Genomic DNA, 15,823 nt, shown 5'->3' with positions numbered 1-15,823 from the left:
AGGCGTGGTCAGCGAGCCCCTTAAAGGTAATGATGCTCAAACAAGATGAGCTGTGGGTTTTACTATTACACTCCAAGTTCTGAGCGTTTTCAATCAGGGTAAATGCTGCCAGATAGATACCTTAACTTTTGACCAAAAATATCGTGTGTGTGTGTGTGTGTGTGTGGGTGTGGGCGGCGCGCGCGCGGTGCCCATGGAAGCCAGAAGAGCCCCTGAATCTAGAGTTGCAGGTGGTTGTGAGTAGGTGATTGCTGGGAACTAAACTTGTGCTCTCTACAAGAACAGCAAGTGCTCTTCACTGCTGAGTCACCGCTCCAGCCCCTCCTGTACCTTTCTAAACTGACTACATGTTGTCATAATATTTGAGGATCTTCAGTGAGTTGAAATAGAGAATTAAAACCAGTTCCGTTGGCTTCTTTGTAGTTCTGAATGGCATGCCTGGTTCACCTTTCCTGCATCCTGAACGAAGCTGCTCTACTCCCCTGACTTCCTCCTAATTAACTCTTTGACCTTGGCCCAGTCAATTAACCTCAATGAGCCTCCGAGCTCCGCCTCTCTGTGCAACAAGTTAATCTGAATATTTCTAACCAGCCAACCTCTCAGGGCAGTGATTTAGCTAGATGAGATAATAGGTGTGCAGGTAGCTTGAGGTGAAACCCACACCAATCACAGTGTGCTGTGTGTGTGTGTGTGCGCACACGCGCGCATGTGTGTTTGTGTGTGTGTGTGTGTGTGTGTCCTACATGCTGATTACTAAAAATTCAAATAACAACAATCTACTCTAATTATTACCTTCTAACCAATGTACGGCAAATTCTGTTTACATTCTTTGGGGTTATTGTGTTTCAGTTCACACTCAAGGCCTCTAAAGCACTGGGAGTACTTGAGACTCACTGGCTCTTAGGGTCAAGTCAAGACAGAATGATATAATGACTTCATTCGCATGCATTCAAGCTGCACACATTCCTTCTAGATTCCTAATGACAATTTTGGAAGGGATTACCCCCACAGCCCCCCAACCCTCCAGTCCCAGAACAAAAAAAAAAAAAAAGCAAAACCAAACAAACAAAAAACAAAAACAAAAGGGAAATGAAGAGAACTCACACACCAAGTATTCAACATTACTGCTCTCATGCCTGCTACACAGCATCATGAGCAATAAGGGACCCTGTAAAACTTAGTCTAAATCAACTCTGTCCTTTGCCCTAGTTTAGCATTCTCAGAAGGTCTACGAGTGATAGGGGCAACAAGCTTGGGGGCATCTGAATGGCACACACCCTTCTTCATCCTCATCTCCATTATATACCCATACTTCTCAGTTGTCTTTCAAACTGAGTACCTCTAACTTCACTATAGGGGTCCCTCTGCAGCGACAGTAATAGCCTCCTGACATTTAACCTCCCCCAGAATTCTCATGCCTGTCCTGGGCCTGGTGCAGACTTTCTGAAGGAAGCTCGGGACTAGGGTCGAGGGCCAGCTTTCACAAGTCCTTTGCCAACATTTCTGGCTGTGGGCCTTCTGAATCTTTCCAAGGTGGAGAGGAGAATTTTGTTTGTAGGACGTCCGGAGAGATCTGGGGCCATAGCTAGGTTAAACAGTTATGAGGGTTCCAGGGCAATGGGCAGAAGCTGTGAGAGCAAGCTCCAAATCCAACTGCTCAGTCCAGGAAGGGGCCGAAGTGGCAAACACCACCAAAAGCAGTGAGACGCAGTAAGCAACCAATCGGGTCTGGTTTCCTTTTAAACTATTGCTAGAATTCTTAAAAATGAGCTGTTCTGACTTTCTTGGGCCCCTCGGGGGTTTTCCCTCCCTTGCTGGCTCCTGGAGGCACTGCCCAGCTTTCCCAGCCTCTGCCCCCCCACCATCTATTTCTGACAGTCTTGGCAGCGAACTGCCACTTTCAAAGCCAGAGCTGGAGCAAGGCAAGTCCATTTCCAGATCCTTCGAGGTCACCTGAGAGGGTGTGTGAGCCACTGTCCAGCTAAACTTCAGGGATGGTCTTTAATGTCTTGGTAACCTTGAAGATGGTGCCAAAGCAAACAGGGTCACTCACTCCTACAACCTCCTGTATATTGGAGCCACACATGCCACCTGCACCTCGAGGCAGCTCTGTCTACATGATGCAGGCTGACCAAACATCCATGTTTTATTTAAGATGTAGATGACAGGGGAGCTAGAGAGATGGCTCAGAGGTTAGAGCCACCTGTTGCTTTTGGATACTCTTCCAGAGGACTTCAGTTTAAATCCCAGAACCCACATAGCAGCTCATAACCATCTATAACTAAAGCCCAGGGGAACTGATGTCCTCTACTGGCCTCTATGGGCACCAGACATGCACGTGATATAGACATATTTGCAGGCAAAACACACATACACATAAAGTAACATTTAAAACAAAGATACAGATGACATGTGTCAGTTTTGTCTACCTAGAGCTCACCTACATGCTACCATGTGGAACAGGCAGATGTTTGAACACCTGGCCCGACAAACTTCTTTCACTCCCCTGGATACAGGGAAGCTTCCAAAGTCGTGCACAGGGCCCAAGATAACACAGGATCAAGACTTTCATGAGAACCTCTGAGAGGGCGGCAGTTTAGAACTACTCATAAAGCAGGCTTGGGAAAGAAAGAAGCCACAATGAGAACGCAGTGCCGTCACTGAGCAAAAGGCCGACACACATTGAGTTTCTCAGACTTTACAGTATGTAGATCCTGAAGTCACCATCCCAGGGAACTTGACAGCAAATGTACTTTGTGGAAGAAGCCAGAGCAACTCGTGGTTTCATCAAGAAAAGGGGTCAATGACAAGTGCAGCCTACAAGGAATTTGTTTTTCCAACTTTCATTAAAATACTAACTCCATGAGGATTAATGGTGTAGCGTCTAGAGGTGCAGAGGAGCTCATGAAAAGCTCGCTAACTAGGTTATAGATTAAATGCAGATGATCTCTTCTAAAATCACCGCAGAGGATTGTGGGAAAGGCACCTTCTCGGACAGCCATTTTAGCAAACCCCACTTGGCCACTGTGGAGACAAGGATCAAGACTGCTCAGCAAAGCTGAAGTTCAGATAAGCCAGTCCCTTCAGGTGGGGTGGTCTAGAATTAGTCCCTGGGCCTGTCAATCAACGTGGCTCTCGGTACTTTATTCCTTCTGTGCTTTCCTGGTTAGCTTTGTCAGCCTGATACAGCCTGGAGACACCTGAGCGGAAAGCCTCCACCAAGTGACTGGGCAGATCAGGCTGGCAGATGGGGGGGAGAGGGGGGAAGGGAAGGGGGAGAGGGGCTTGAGATTTCCCGGTTGTAGCCTGAGAGTGGACCCAGTGGTCTCTCTGTTAGGGTAGACTTCAAGGGGGGGGGTTAGGCATGAAAGGGTTGGAAAATTCTAGATTTGCTCTGCAAGACTCACAACCTTCGGTTAACATCAGAACTCTAGGGAAATAGTCTGGATGGTGCATGACCTTAATCCGGATTTGTGGGCAACCATTTTCATAAACAGAAAATTCACACATGGAAAAATGTCCACATTTGTAACTTCTTGATAAACTGTAATGGGACAATTCCAGGTCCACCCTAATATGCCAGCAACCAACCATAGAGGTAGAGGGCCCCCGACTTGAGGTCACTCCAGTATACCCCACTGCTCACCATTCCCTAATGTGACTCATTGCTCTGAACCTAAATGCGAGCTATCATTGTCTTCTCACACCAGGCAGATGCCCAAGCAGTGGATACCTCCATATGTTACTGGAGTCTCAAGGAAGGGGACTGGGGATGTCAAGGTGGCCCAATATTGACAGTGCTCAAAGCCTAAATTCAACCCCAAGAATCCACATACAAACTCTGGCAATGGGTAGCCATCTGTGACCTCAAGACTGAGGAGGCAAGGACAGGAGGGTCTCAGAGCTTGTAGATCCTACTTGGTGAGTCCCAAAATAATCAGACAGCCTGTCTCCAAAAAGATCTTCTGATGGTTCCTGAGGAACATCACCTTTGGTTGTCCTCTTGAGTCCTCCCATGCACACATGCAATTATTATACAGCTCTACACACAGAGACAGGTAGAAGATGATAGATAGACAGACAGGCAGACAGATAGACAGACTCACCATAGGACTGTGGGCAAATATTATCTTTGCAGATGAAGAGACTGGGGGTCATAAAGGTAAAGTAAGCAGCCCACAGTCCAGCAGACAGGTGGCACAGCTGGGAATCGAACCCAGATCTTTCTCCCATCGAAGCTTTTCCTTAAAAAAGGTGCATGTCACCTTCTGAACAATAAAATCTTCAATGCATGTAAAATGTAAAATTTAGTTAGAGTCAAATACGACCTGTACCTGCATTAATATGTTTCAAATGCCCTGGTTTTTACAATGTACTATGAGGTAAGACCTTTTGGGGGGGTGGGTGGGTTTGGGGAACCTAGATGACAGTAACAAAGGAAATTCTCTGCTATGACATTTTATGAAGTTTAAAGCATTTCACAATAAAAGCCAATTGTAAAAAAGCAGCCAGGCATGATGCCACTTGTCATCCCAGCACTTGAAAGTTCTCTGTGGGTTCTAGGCCAGCTTGGTCTACCTACATAGTGAGTTCCAGGTTGGCTGAGGCTACATAGAGACCCTGTCCCAAAACATAGACAGACCACCCAAATAAAGAAACAAAACACTAGCAGGAAGCAAGTGTGGCAGCACCCTCTTGGACTCCCAGACCTGGAGAGGCTGAGGCAGGAGGAGCCACCCTGAGCTACACCACGAGGCCCTGTCTCAAGATGAAAGTTACTGAATCCTGATAGAGGTTCTTTGAGATTGTGAGAAACGACTTTCCTTGTGTCCTCCCCACACTGTAGGATAAGGACTTGAAGAAATACCTAGAGAACACCAAGTCTGATGCAGGAAGGAATTAAGATTCTTGATGCTTTTTAAACCCATTATTATCTATTTCGTTCCAACTTCTATAGCATAATTCATGGGGAGGGGCAGGGAGACTAGAGTTTCATGTCTGCCAAACCTGTCTTTGTTAGCTTTCTGTTGCTGTGACAAGGGCCATGAACTAAAGCAGCTTGTGGAGGACAGGGCTTATTCATCTCGCACTTCCGGGTCACAGTGCATCACTGAGAGAAATCAGGGCAGGAATTCAAGGCACAATCTTGAAGCAGAGACCATAGACAAAGGCTACTTACTGGTTCACTCCCAGGCTGACTTCCAGCTGCTTTCATCTACAGCCCAGAACCACCTGTCCATGGATGGCACCACCCAGAGTTCCTACATCAACTAGCAACCAAGAAGATGGCCACCATCCTGTCCATGCACCAATAGATTGAGGCAGTTCCCCAACTGAAGACTCCCGCAGATAATCCTGGGCTGTGTCAAGTTGGCAGCTGAAGCTAACCATGAGAAATAAGTAGTAATTCCTTAGGAACAGGAAAATTAGAGATATCAGAACAGCACCCATTTCCCATGCGAGTGTATAAGCCAGGCCTGCTGCAAATCATCTGTAACATCTCTTTTAGTTCTGAAACACCAGGAGGCTTTAGCTTGGCTTTGTGGCTGGTAGCTCATATCAAGCATCTCTCTTGTTTCAGGGCAAAAAAATAGCCTTGCTAATCCTTACCTCCATCCTACTGACTCTGGGCTACTGGATGCTCCCATGGCCTATGTCAAACAGACTGGTGATCCGTGAAGCAGGGAGAGGGCAGGCATTACCAGCCAGATGCTCAAGAGCATGCCAAGAATGGACATCAGACATCAGGAGACAGAAGGGTGGGTTTTGTTCCTTCTGATGGATGGCTGTTTGTGAGTGTTCAGTGCTGGCTTGATGAGCATTCATGAGCCAAGAAGAATCATGACCTTCTCCTGTTGACTCCAAGAAGACTAGGGGGTTGTCTTTGGAGTCACAGGCAAAGGGGAGAATGAGGCTGAGCCCATCACTCAGCCGGGGCATTCTTAGAAAAAGAGAAATGTGATGCTAAGTAATAGTGAGGACAGACATCTGCCTCTGTGGGGGAAAGAGGGCTTGCCACCAAGCCTAACACCTGGAGTTCAATCCCATCCCCAGGCCCCACGTGGTGGAAGGAAAGAACCAAATCCTGTAAGTTGTCCTCTGACCTCCACATGCACACTGTGGCAACTGTCCCCTGCCCCAAACCCTACAAATAAATAAGTTGTCCTCTGACCTTCACAGGAGTGCTATGGCAGGTGTGCACATATATGTACACACACACACATGCACACACACACACAAATCATGCACACACACATGCACACTCAGAGGCAGGGGGATTCGTGGAAAGATACCTGGCAGTTTTAACCATTTCCCAGCCTGGAACACAGCGAGTCTCACTTCCCACCTGTGGGGATGAAGAAATGAGGACCAAAGTACCACAGAACCAAGAGGTAGGACACAGGGCTCCCCTTCTCAGCTTTCCCCGGGACCATCTCCACACTGTATGATGCTCTAGCTGGCTTCTTTGTTCAGCACCCAGACATAACAAGTCAGTCAGCCTCCCCAGCTCCACCTGTAAAAGCAGAACTGTCCTCCAGCCTTCCCAGGTGCCCTCGAGGGACAAAACTGTCCCACACTGAGAGGAATCACAATGGAAAGCTCCTGGCTTCCTTCATCTGCTGGTGAGGCTGTCCAATGTACAAGTTGCTTGGAGACCAGCTTGGGATTTACACATAAAGCTAAATACACACATCCAGGAGGACTTTAGAGTACCTCTCACAGGGGTTTAAGCAAGAGACACCAAGACATTGTCCACACAAGAAAACTCATATGAGAATATTGGTGGTGCACTCAGGTGCGTTCGTAGAACCCCTGACCTGTAAACACACTAAACAAAGGTTCGTTGATGGGAACAGAGCCGGTGAAACTGTGTCCAAGGAGCTGAGGGGATGCCTCAGTGGGTAAAGTGCTTGCCCTACAAACATGAGGACCTGAATTTGATTCCTGGAACATACGAAAAAACCTCCTGAGGAGGGAGAGACAGGGGGAGCCCTGGGGCTTTCTAGCTAAGCAGCTTAGCCCAATTAGTGAGCATGATGTCCTACTGAGACCATGCCTCAAAAAACACTAGTGGAGAGTGACTGCAGAGGATACGCATCATCAACCTCTGGCCTCCATACGCATGCGCGCACACACACACACACACACACACACACACACACACACGGTGGGATGGGGGAGACGGGCATTTTAACTCCCAGTACCCATGAATGTGACCTTATTTGGCGAGCTCAGGTATGTGTAAATGTGGGACACTGTTAAGATGAGGTCAGGTGCCAGGCATTGGTGGCCCACGCCTTTAATCCCAGCACTCAGGAGGCGGAGGCAGGCAGATCTCTGTGAGTTCGAGGCCAGCCTGGTCTACAGAGTGAGTGCCAGGATAGGCTCCAAAACTACACAGAGAAACCCTGTCTCGAAAAGCAAAAAAAAAAAAAAAAAAAAAAAAAAAAAAGATGAGGCCAGGCTGAATCAGAGTAAGCCTGGCCTCTCCGCTGGAATCTTTATGATGGGAGAGTCTAGTGACTTCATGAAGAAAGGAGCTGGCTTTGAACAGTATGGCTCTGCACCAGCCAACACCAAGCATGGCCTGAAGCCACCAAAATCACAAAGAGACAAGAAAGGGTTCTGTCTCAAAGCTTCAGGGGCTCACAGCTCGGCTGACACTTTGATTTTGGCTTTCTAGCCTGGAGCCCTGTAAGTCAACAAACTGCTACTGTCTGTGAGGCTTTTTATTTTCTTTTTTTTTTCTTTGCTGTGACCTAGGAAACAGACATGCTGAGAACCGGTAAATTGCTGTTTGCTCAGCAATGAACTGTTGGCTGCTCGTACAAAGACCCGGTGCCACACAGAGGTGAGTCCCAGGGGGAGCATGCTGAGGGAAAGATGTCTCATGAAAGAAGTGAGACGCCAAAGCACGTGTACCTCAGGACTCCATTTATAGAGTCCTAGAAGACATCTAAGCCCTGTGATATGAATCAGAACAGTTGTTGCTTTCGGGTTGGGTGTGACGCTTTGAGAGAGGCTTGAAAGAACTTTCCAGTGTAGGTAAGACATGCTCATCTTTTGGAGGGTGATGGGTGCCAGGGAAAATAAGTTTATCAAAACTCATTTAACCTAGGTCTGAGATGCTTGGAGGGAAAGAGAGCCTGGCGTGTAAGAATAAGGCCCCGAGTTCAAATCCTCTGCCCCCACATACGCAGCCCGGCATGAGTGTATGTGCCTGGAACTCCAACACCAGGGTGGAGACAGAGGGATCAGAGAGTGACAAAGGAAGTCACTCAGAACATGCTGTGGCTTCCATGCATGCACACACAGCTGTGTACCTACACACTCGTGTGTGTTCTGCAAGCACGAACTTGTTAAACTTAAAATCTGTGGCTTCTGAAAAGAGTGATTTGTAGGGCTTGTTGCATTTATTTACTTACCTATTGTGTGTCAGGAGGGGCACAGGTCAGGGTGAGCTTCAGAAGATAACCCGTAGGAACCACTTCTCTCCTCCCATCATACAAGTCTCCCAAGACTCATCAGGCTCATCAGGGATGGGCAATCACCCTTACTCACTGAGACGTCTCACCGACCCTATGGTTTGTTTGTTTTGCTTAGCTTTTGTATGCAAATGGGACCTCACCTTTCCAAACTGTGAATAAAGAAGCTGAAGAGAAGGGAAAATGGGGACATGTGTCCCTCTTCCATAAGAACTCCCACCGGAGAGAAAGGGGTAACAGGCAAAGGCACCTGCCACTTGGCCCCACCACCAAAAACCACCAGAGAGTTTTGCCATTTTAACACATGGCCCTTGCCATGGTTAAGTAAACTCGAAAACTCTTCACTGGAGGCCAAATTTGCCGGGCTGCTCACAATAAATTGGCCCCAGGCAGATACCCAGCTGCGGTCCATCACAACCTGGAACGGGACATTAACTTCTGAGAGGCCCCTGCGGTTCGTAGAGTCCCTAGCTTCCTCGACCATCAGGAAGAATCTTGGAAACCTAAGTCAGAGCAGGGCTCTGGCATGAGCATCCTCCGAGATCCGCCAAGCATGGATAATGGCTTTGGAGACCCTTGGAGCTCCATCTATATTCAGCTCATATTTTATAAGATGCTCCTGGCTGGGGCCTGAGCAAGTTACAGCCACACAAGGGCCCAGCAGGGCAGTGGCAGCCTTACGTCTCCCCTACCCCCACAGCCCAGCTGTGGTGAGCACCTACAGCAAGTGTGCAGTGCAGGCAGAACCACAAACTGCTCCTCAGTCTGGGCTCTTGGTGCGGTAACTATCTCATGGAAGAAACGGAGACAGCACACACGTTAGGAATAGGTACCCTGTGTGGGACACGCTAGCTTCCTTTAGTGACATGCAACCAGCAGCCCCACTACAACGTGTTGCTGGGGGGGTCTGTAATGAGGATGGAAGGATTCTTCACATACAAAAAGAAATAAATAATACATCATTTTAAAAAAACAGCAAATACAACCTTTCTGGTATTCACAGCCCAACCTCCTGCAGAATCCACTGACTGACTGCAAGCTCATCTTACCCATACTTATGTTGTCGCATCTGTAGAGAAAGGCACATTGGTTTTACTAGAACAGAGGTTGCCTACAACACCTGTGTTAGAAGTGTTCTCATTCCCAACTGAAAACAAGAAAACATCAAACAAGCAAACAAAACAGCCCTAGATTTGTTGAAAGGAATGTGGTGATGGTTAGTTTAAAATGCTAACTTGCCACAAAAAAGAATCCTCTGACAAGGAAATGTGTCAGCTCAAGAATTATCTAAATCATGTTGGTCTGCAGGAATGTCTGTGAGGGAATGTCTTAATTGTCAATGGATGAGGGAGGACCCAGCCCAGCCCACTGTTGGCAACACCATTCCCTAGCCAGGCGATCTTAAACTACACAAAGAAGCAATCAAGCAGGCAGCATGGGTGTGCCCCCTTTCTGTGCTCTTGACTGTGTGTGATGTGACCCACTGCCTGAGTTCCTGCCTTGACTTGCTTCCTATGACGACTGGGACCTGACATTGTAAGCCAAATAAACGTTTCCCTTCCCTACGTTGTTTTTTGCTGGGGTGTTACAGTCACAGAAATGAAGCTAGAAGAAAACAATGAAGAATGTTTCCAGTCACTGGCTCCCACATTTCCCCATCCTGCAGTATCTAGACTAGGAAGGAACTGACAGATGCCATTGACAGGGATGACCCTGCATTGAGGTTTTTCTTAATTATTCTATGCTGGGAGAAAGCATTCGCTCACTCACTAATCCATTAAACACTTTCTGAGTCATTATTTATGGTCTCCAAGCTATACTGAAGGATTTGAATATCTGTGCAAGGAAATGAGGACCTTCACTTAAAAAAGAGGTGGTTTCCTCACCTGGGGGTTGCAGGGTAATGCTAGAACACATAGGTGAGTTGCCGTAAACACTAGCCACTTCTGATGCCAAGTATTTGTTCTCTGATGCTAGAAGGTGTGGACAGAAAGGGGTAGGGTTGGCCTCCTGTAAGGGAAACCACAGCCACACACACAGGCCGCCTTCCCGATGTGCAGAAGATGGTCCCAAGGCAAAGCCAGGTCTGGAAGGAACAGCTTAGCATCTGCTTCCTGAAAGTCATTGATTGGCCAGCCCTGTAGAAAAACCTTCCGGGAGCCTGGCAATGGCAGAGCAGGGCCTGTCTGGAGGAGGTCCAGAGGGCTGGTAAGGGTTTTCTTCTTCTTCCTCTATTAATTTAAGTTAATAAATACCTCCAGCCTACGGGGAACAGGAGAGGGGGCAGGGCTCATCACTAGCAACCAGAAGGTTTCCAGCCACATTCAGTTTAAATGACACAGGCCTAAGCTGCCCATCAGGAGCTGTCACCCGGCCATTGGAGGTGACGCGGGTGGGACGGTGTCTGGTGCTAGGAGAGGATGTGAGGCTCTGTTCCCTGCCAACAGCCACCAGAAGCAGACAGCAGCGCCTCCCACAGACTTCTGCTCACCCTCGCCACCAGAACCACGCACTGTATGGTGTCCTGGGAAGCTCGGGGCACACCTGCAAGAATTAACTAATGACAAAGAGGAAGGGAAGCATTCACAGAGCCAGACCAAAGCCTTTGAGGTCAAAATGTAGTACAGCTAATAGCATGCCTGATCCATGATAGCCCTGCTTACAGACAGCCCTCCAGGGAGGGTCTCTTCTGGCAGCCGCAGAATAAACCTGGGCTGTTACTTAACCGTCTGGTCGCCTCTCCCTCTCCCTCTCCCTCTTCTCCCTCTCCTTCTCCCTCTCCATCTCTCTATCTCTATCTCCCTCTCCCTCTACTTCTCCCTCTGCCTCTCCCTCTCCATCTCTCTATCTCTATCTCCCTCTCTCCCTCTCTCCCTCCCTCTCCCTCTCCCTCTCCTTCTCCCTCTCTCTCTCCCTCTCCCTCTCCCTCTCCCTCTGCCTCTCCCTCTCCCTCTCCCTCTCCGTCTCCATCTCTGTGTCACTACCTCCAGGTACTGGCGCCTCCCACTTTTCTGCCAGGGTATGCCCTCTTCTCTTGACTTGATCTACTCTCCTCTCAGATTAGACATAGACAAATTTCTGGCCCACAACCACTAGTTCTTATGAATAAAACTTTACTGGAACATGCCCACCCCCATCATTGGCATACTGTCCACGACTACTCTCTTGCTCCCAGTGGAATGGGAATTCCATTGACTGGATTGGAATGAGCCCAGCAGAGACCAGGGGGACACAGAAAGCTGATGCATTTACACCCTGGCTCCTTACAGAACTGCTTATTGGCCCCTGTGTTAGAGGACAGTTCTTTAGGAGGCTATTACATCTTAAATGAATATCATCTGGGCTTGTTCTGCAGCCTTCTTCTCCTACATCGGCCCTTCTCCACTGAATTATATAACTGGTGATGGACTGTGCCTTTTCAAACTGTGGACCGAACCAACTCCCTCCTTCCTTTAGGTGCCCCCATCAGGTATCTTGTCACAGTGACAGGAAGAAAAGCAGTACAGCTTCCGTCTGGGGCGCAGAAGTGCTTGTCTCAAGGCAGACTCAGAACTGTCCTCTGGTCCAGGACGTACATCTGAGTACCCTTCATGAGGCTGCTATTCACTGTTTTACGACTGCCTTGTATCTAGGAGCTGAGGCCACACCCTTGATGCAGGGTAGCTTCACCACCGTGGCCTCCAGTTTCTGCATATGTTTTGGGGACCTCAGCTGTCCCTAGATCCAGTTCCATCTGCCTCAATGTGACTGTTCCACCCTAATCTACTATCAGTCACCCACTATCTTAAATCAAAGTCCCAGGCAGCTGCCCTCTGCAACTCAGGGTGCCATCTGGGAGGCAGGCACAACAGCGAAGCTGGCCTCAAAGGAATTCTGACGTCTCCCATCTATTATACTAAAAGGTTCATTTCAAAGCCTATTAAATAGGTCGAAGAGCCAGACAGGGAGCACAGCCTCTTTCCCAGCAATGCCTTCATGCTCCAGAGGGAACAGATTTGGGGCTTTTAATTTGGCAAGCAAGTGACATTTCCTCCCAGAAGGCTGGCACCACTGGCCAAACACAGAGGGGAAAGAAGAAGAAAAACTCAACCTGATTACCACAGAACAAGAGAAAGGGAAGTCATAAATCCTACCAACAAACTAAGCCCTCAGGGCAACCTCCACTTTCTTGTACAACGTTGAACTGCTATCTCTCAGAGCCTTAGTCCTAAGACTCATTCTCAAGCTCCACCAGTGGCTCTGCAACCCTAGGTTCACGTAAACAGCAGGACCAAGACCATAGGATCAATGCATGGGAGAGCTGAGGAAATCCCAGCACCATAATCACACAGGGTACCCTCACGCTAAGACTTAAGTGGAGGAGTGCTCGAATGTGTGTGAGTGTCTGTGTGTATGTGTGTACATGTATGTATGTATGTGTGCATGAGTACATGTGTGAATGTGTGTATGTGTGTGCATGTGTGTGTACATGTGTATGTGCAAGTGTGTGAGTGTGTACATGTGTATGCATGTGATTATGAGTGTTTCTGTGTATGTGCGCATATGTGTGCATGTATGAATGTGTAGGAGTGTGTATAGTATATCCATGTGTATTGTGTACATGCGTGTATGTGTGCACGAGTACATATGTGTATATGTGTGTGCATGCATATGTATGTGTGTGCATGTATGAATGTGTGAGTGTGTGTGTGTATGTGTGTGCTGATAAGTGTTGGTAAGTGATGCTAAGTGTCTCACGCTGCCACTATTGGCCTTACTCCTATGATACAGGTCTCTTACTGATCCCAGAGCTAGGCTAGTAGCCAGCCAACAAGCCCTAGCCATCTGCTATCTCCATCTCCCATCGCTCTGGGGTTCCAGGCACAGCAACCATGCCCCACATTTATTTGGGTGCCAGGGACAGATCTCGAGCCTCCTGCCTCTGCAGCAAGTCCAAACCCACTGACCCATCTCCTCAGTTCTGGCTTTGGTTTTTTGAAACCGGGTCTTGCTTTGTAGCTCAGGCTGACCTTGAGCTCACTGTGTAACACAGATGTCCTCCAGCTAAGAGCAATCCTTCTGCCTCAGCACTTTCTGAATGCCAAGATCGTAGGTGTGCACCAACACACCCATCAATAAATACACCCAAAGAGTTTAGTTCCTGCCTGCTCCCCAGTTCTTTCTAACCCACCTGAGCTTCACATTCTAAAGCCAAGGAAGGGATAACCATCACTTCCGACAGAATTAAAGCCTCGAGGTTGAGATGGCTAAATAAAGATTGTCAACTTAGCCAAGCCTGGACTCATCTGGAGCAGGAGCCTCTGCACAGCCTGGTGAGGGGTGCTCTAGGTTAGGTTAATGGAGGCTGTCAGACCTAAATATGGGTGCCACCAATCTCTGGGATACCATTCTGGATTGCATAAGGAGAAAGCAAGCTGAAGCCCGCATTCATCTCTCTCTCTCTCTCTGCTTATCTGTGGCTAACACAATGTGTCACGCACACACACACACACACACACACACACACACACACACACACACACACACGGACAACTCCAACATCTTCTCCAGGTCTAATAGTTTCTCCTTGGTTGAGTTTCTATTTCTCATTTCTGTTGTGTGTGTTCACTGTAACAGACGCAGTGATACCAGTACATTGTATCATGACTGTTTCTTTTTAGCTTTAAATACATTTATTATTTATTTATTTGGAGGGGGAGCCTGCATGCATGTGGAAGTCAGAGGACAACCTGCTGGCGTTGGTTCTCTCCTTCCACCATGTGGGTCACCAGGGATTGAACTCAGATCATCAGCCTTGGCAACAGACACCTTTATCAGCTGAGCTGTCTCACTAGCTTCTTTCAAGTGGCTTTAAAAAAAAACACTTCATTGTAAGTATCAAATGTCACCTGACGATTCTGGATCCTAGATGTCAGCCTTGTTTTTTACGGATAATGTGAAAATATTAAATAATTTTAAGCATTTAATTATCTCACTTGGCTCTTAAATCCTCCCATAGTTGTTCAGGCCCTGCAGTGTAAGGCAACAAATGTGTAATGGAGGGGGGTGGAGGGCGTGGTCGAGGCCAGGCACTGGTCTCCTGAGTGCGGCGTGCTGGTGTTACCCTGCCCGTAGAAACTACAGGGTCTGCACCATTGGCATCCATCAAGCACAGAACAAAACTTCTCTTTGAAAGAGCCCTGCACTAAGCACACTGACCTCCTTCCTGAAGGTGTTATTGAACAACCCAGTACAGTAACCGCTCACAATCTAGTAGGTTTTGTAACTAACCTCAAGATAATCTCATGTCTGGGAATTCTATGTAAGTGCAATGAGGTTTTACAAGTAACTGAGCATCCGGGATGTTGGATTGCCCCAAGTCTAAGACTCTTTGAGCATTTCTCATGACAGCATGAGTATGACAAATCCTTCGGGGCATGCAAACTTGGTTTCATTTGCAAACTTATTTAAAATGTAGTATAAAGGGCTAGGATGATGACTAAGTCCATAAAGTACTTGCTTTGTAAGCATGAGGACCCGAGTTCAAAGCCCAGAAGCTATGTAAAAAAGAAAAGAAACACAACCAGGCATGGTGCTTCAGGCTGATAGCTGGGGTAGGAGGGTGGAGGGGGCAGAGGCAGGTGGAGCCCTGAGGCTCACTGACCAGAGACTGATTTGGTGACTTCCAGGACAGTAAGAGACCCTGTCTCCTTTTTTGTTTGTTTGTTTGTTTTTCAATACAGGGTTTCTCTGTGTAGCTTTGTAGACCAGGTAGGCCTTGAACTCACAGAGATCTGCCTGCCTTTGCCTCCCAAGTGCTGGGTCTAAAGGGGTGCGCCACCAACGCCCAGTGAGACCCTATCTCAAAAAAGGTAGATGACATCTGAGGAACGATACCAAGATTGTCTATCCCATACACACACACACACACACACACACACACACACACACACACATACATTCACACAATTAAATAAAATAAATACATGAGGTATAAGGTTACCTTCAAGCTGTGAGTTTAAGATGCATATGAAATATGGAATAATTTGATTTTTAGATGTGGGTTGTCTGAGGGATCTCATGGGGCACTGTGCACATGAAAAATACGAAGAGTCCAAAGTCTGAAACCTCCCCAGACCCAAGCATCCCAGATGCAGGACATTCAACTCATGCTGACTGGCTCTCCTGTTGGCTGTGAGAATCTATCTGCTACAACATGCAGAGTGTCAGGCACACCACACACTCAGCAACTGTTAGGTTGAACTCAGTGACACGTGTCCCTATATTCACATGTTCCAGGTACAAGACTCAGCACTGCTATGCCTGGTTACACACAAGGCTGGTGGGTGTCATCAACC

At 47.7% G+C, this 15,823-nt stretch overlaps 1 protein-coding gene and 1 long non-coding RNA gene across 3 annotated transcripts in view; one reads left to right on the top strand and one right to left on the bottom strand.

Moving 5' to 3' along the window:
- The window catches only part of Ksr2 (kinase suppressor of ras 2), a 352,893-nt gene that overhangs the window by 183,990 nt on the left and 153,080 nt on the right, over nt 1-15,823 (bottom strand). The window lies entirely within an intron of this gene.
- LOC121133933 lies at nt 7,500-10,051 on the top strand. Its single transcript, XR_005870948.1, has 2 exons — nt 7,500-7,852; nt 8,605-10,051. It is a non-coding gene; the product is annotated as an uncharacterized LOC121133933 (long non-coding RNA).

This window comes from Mesocricetus auratus, unplaced genomic scaffold, assembly GCF_017639785.1.
Source record: "Mesocricetus auratus isolate SY011 unplaced genomic scaffold, BCM_Maur_2.0 Super-Scaffold_100025, whole genome shotgun sequence".
Taxonomy (NCBI): Eukaryota; Metazoa; Chordata; class Mammalia; order Rodentia; family Cricetidae; genus Mesocricetus; species Mesocricetus auratus.
Note: the sequence above shows the minus strand (reverse complement) of the source record. Positions and strands in the feature narration are given on the sequence as shown.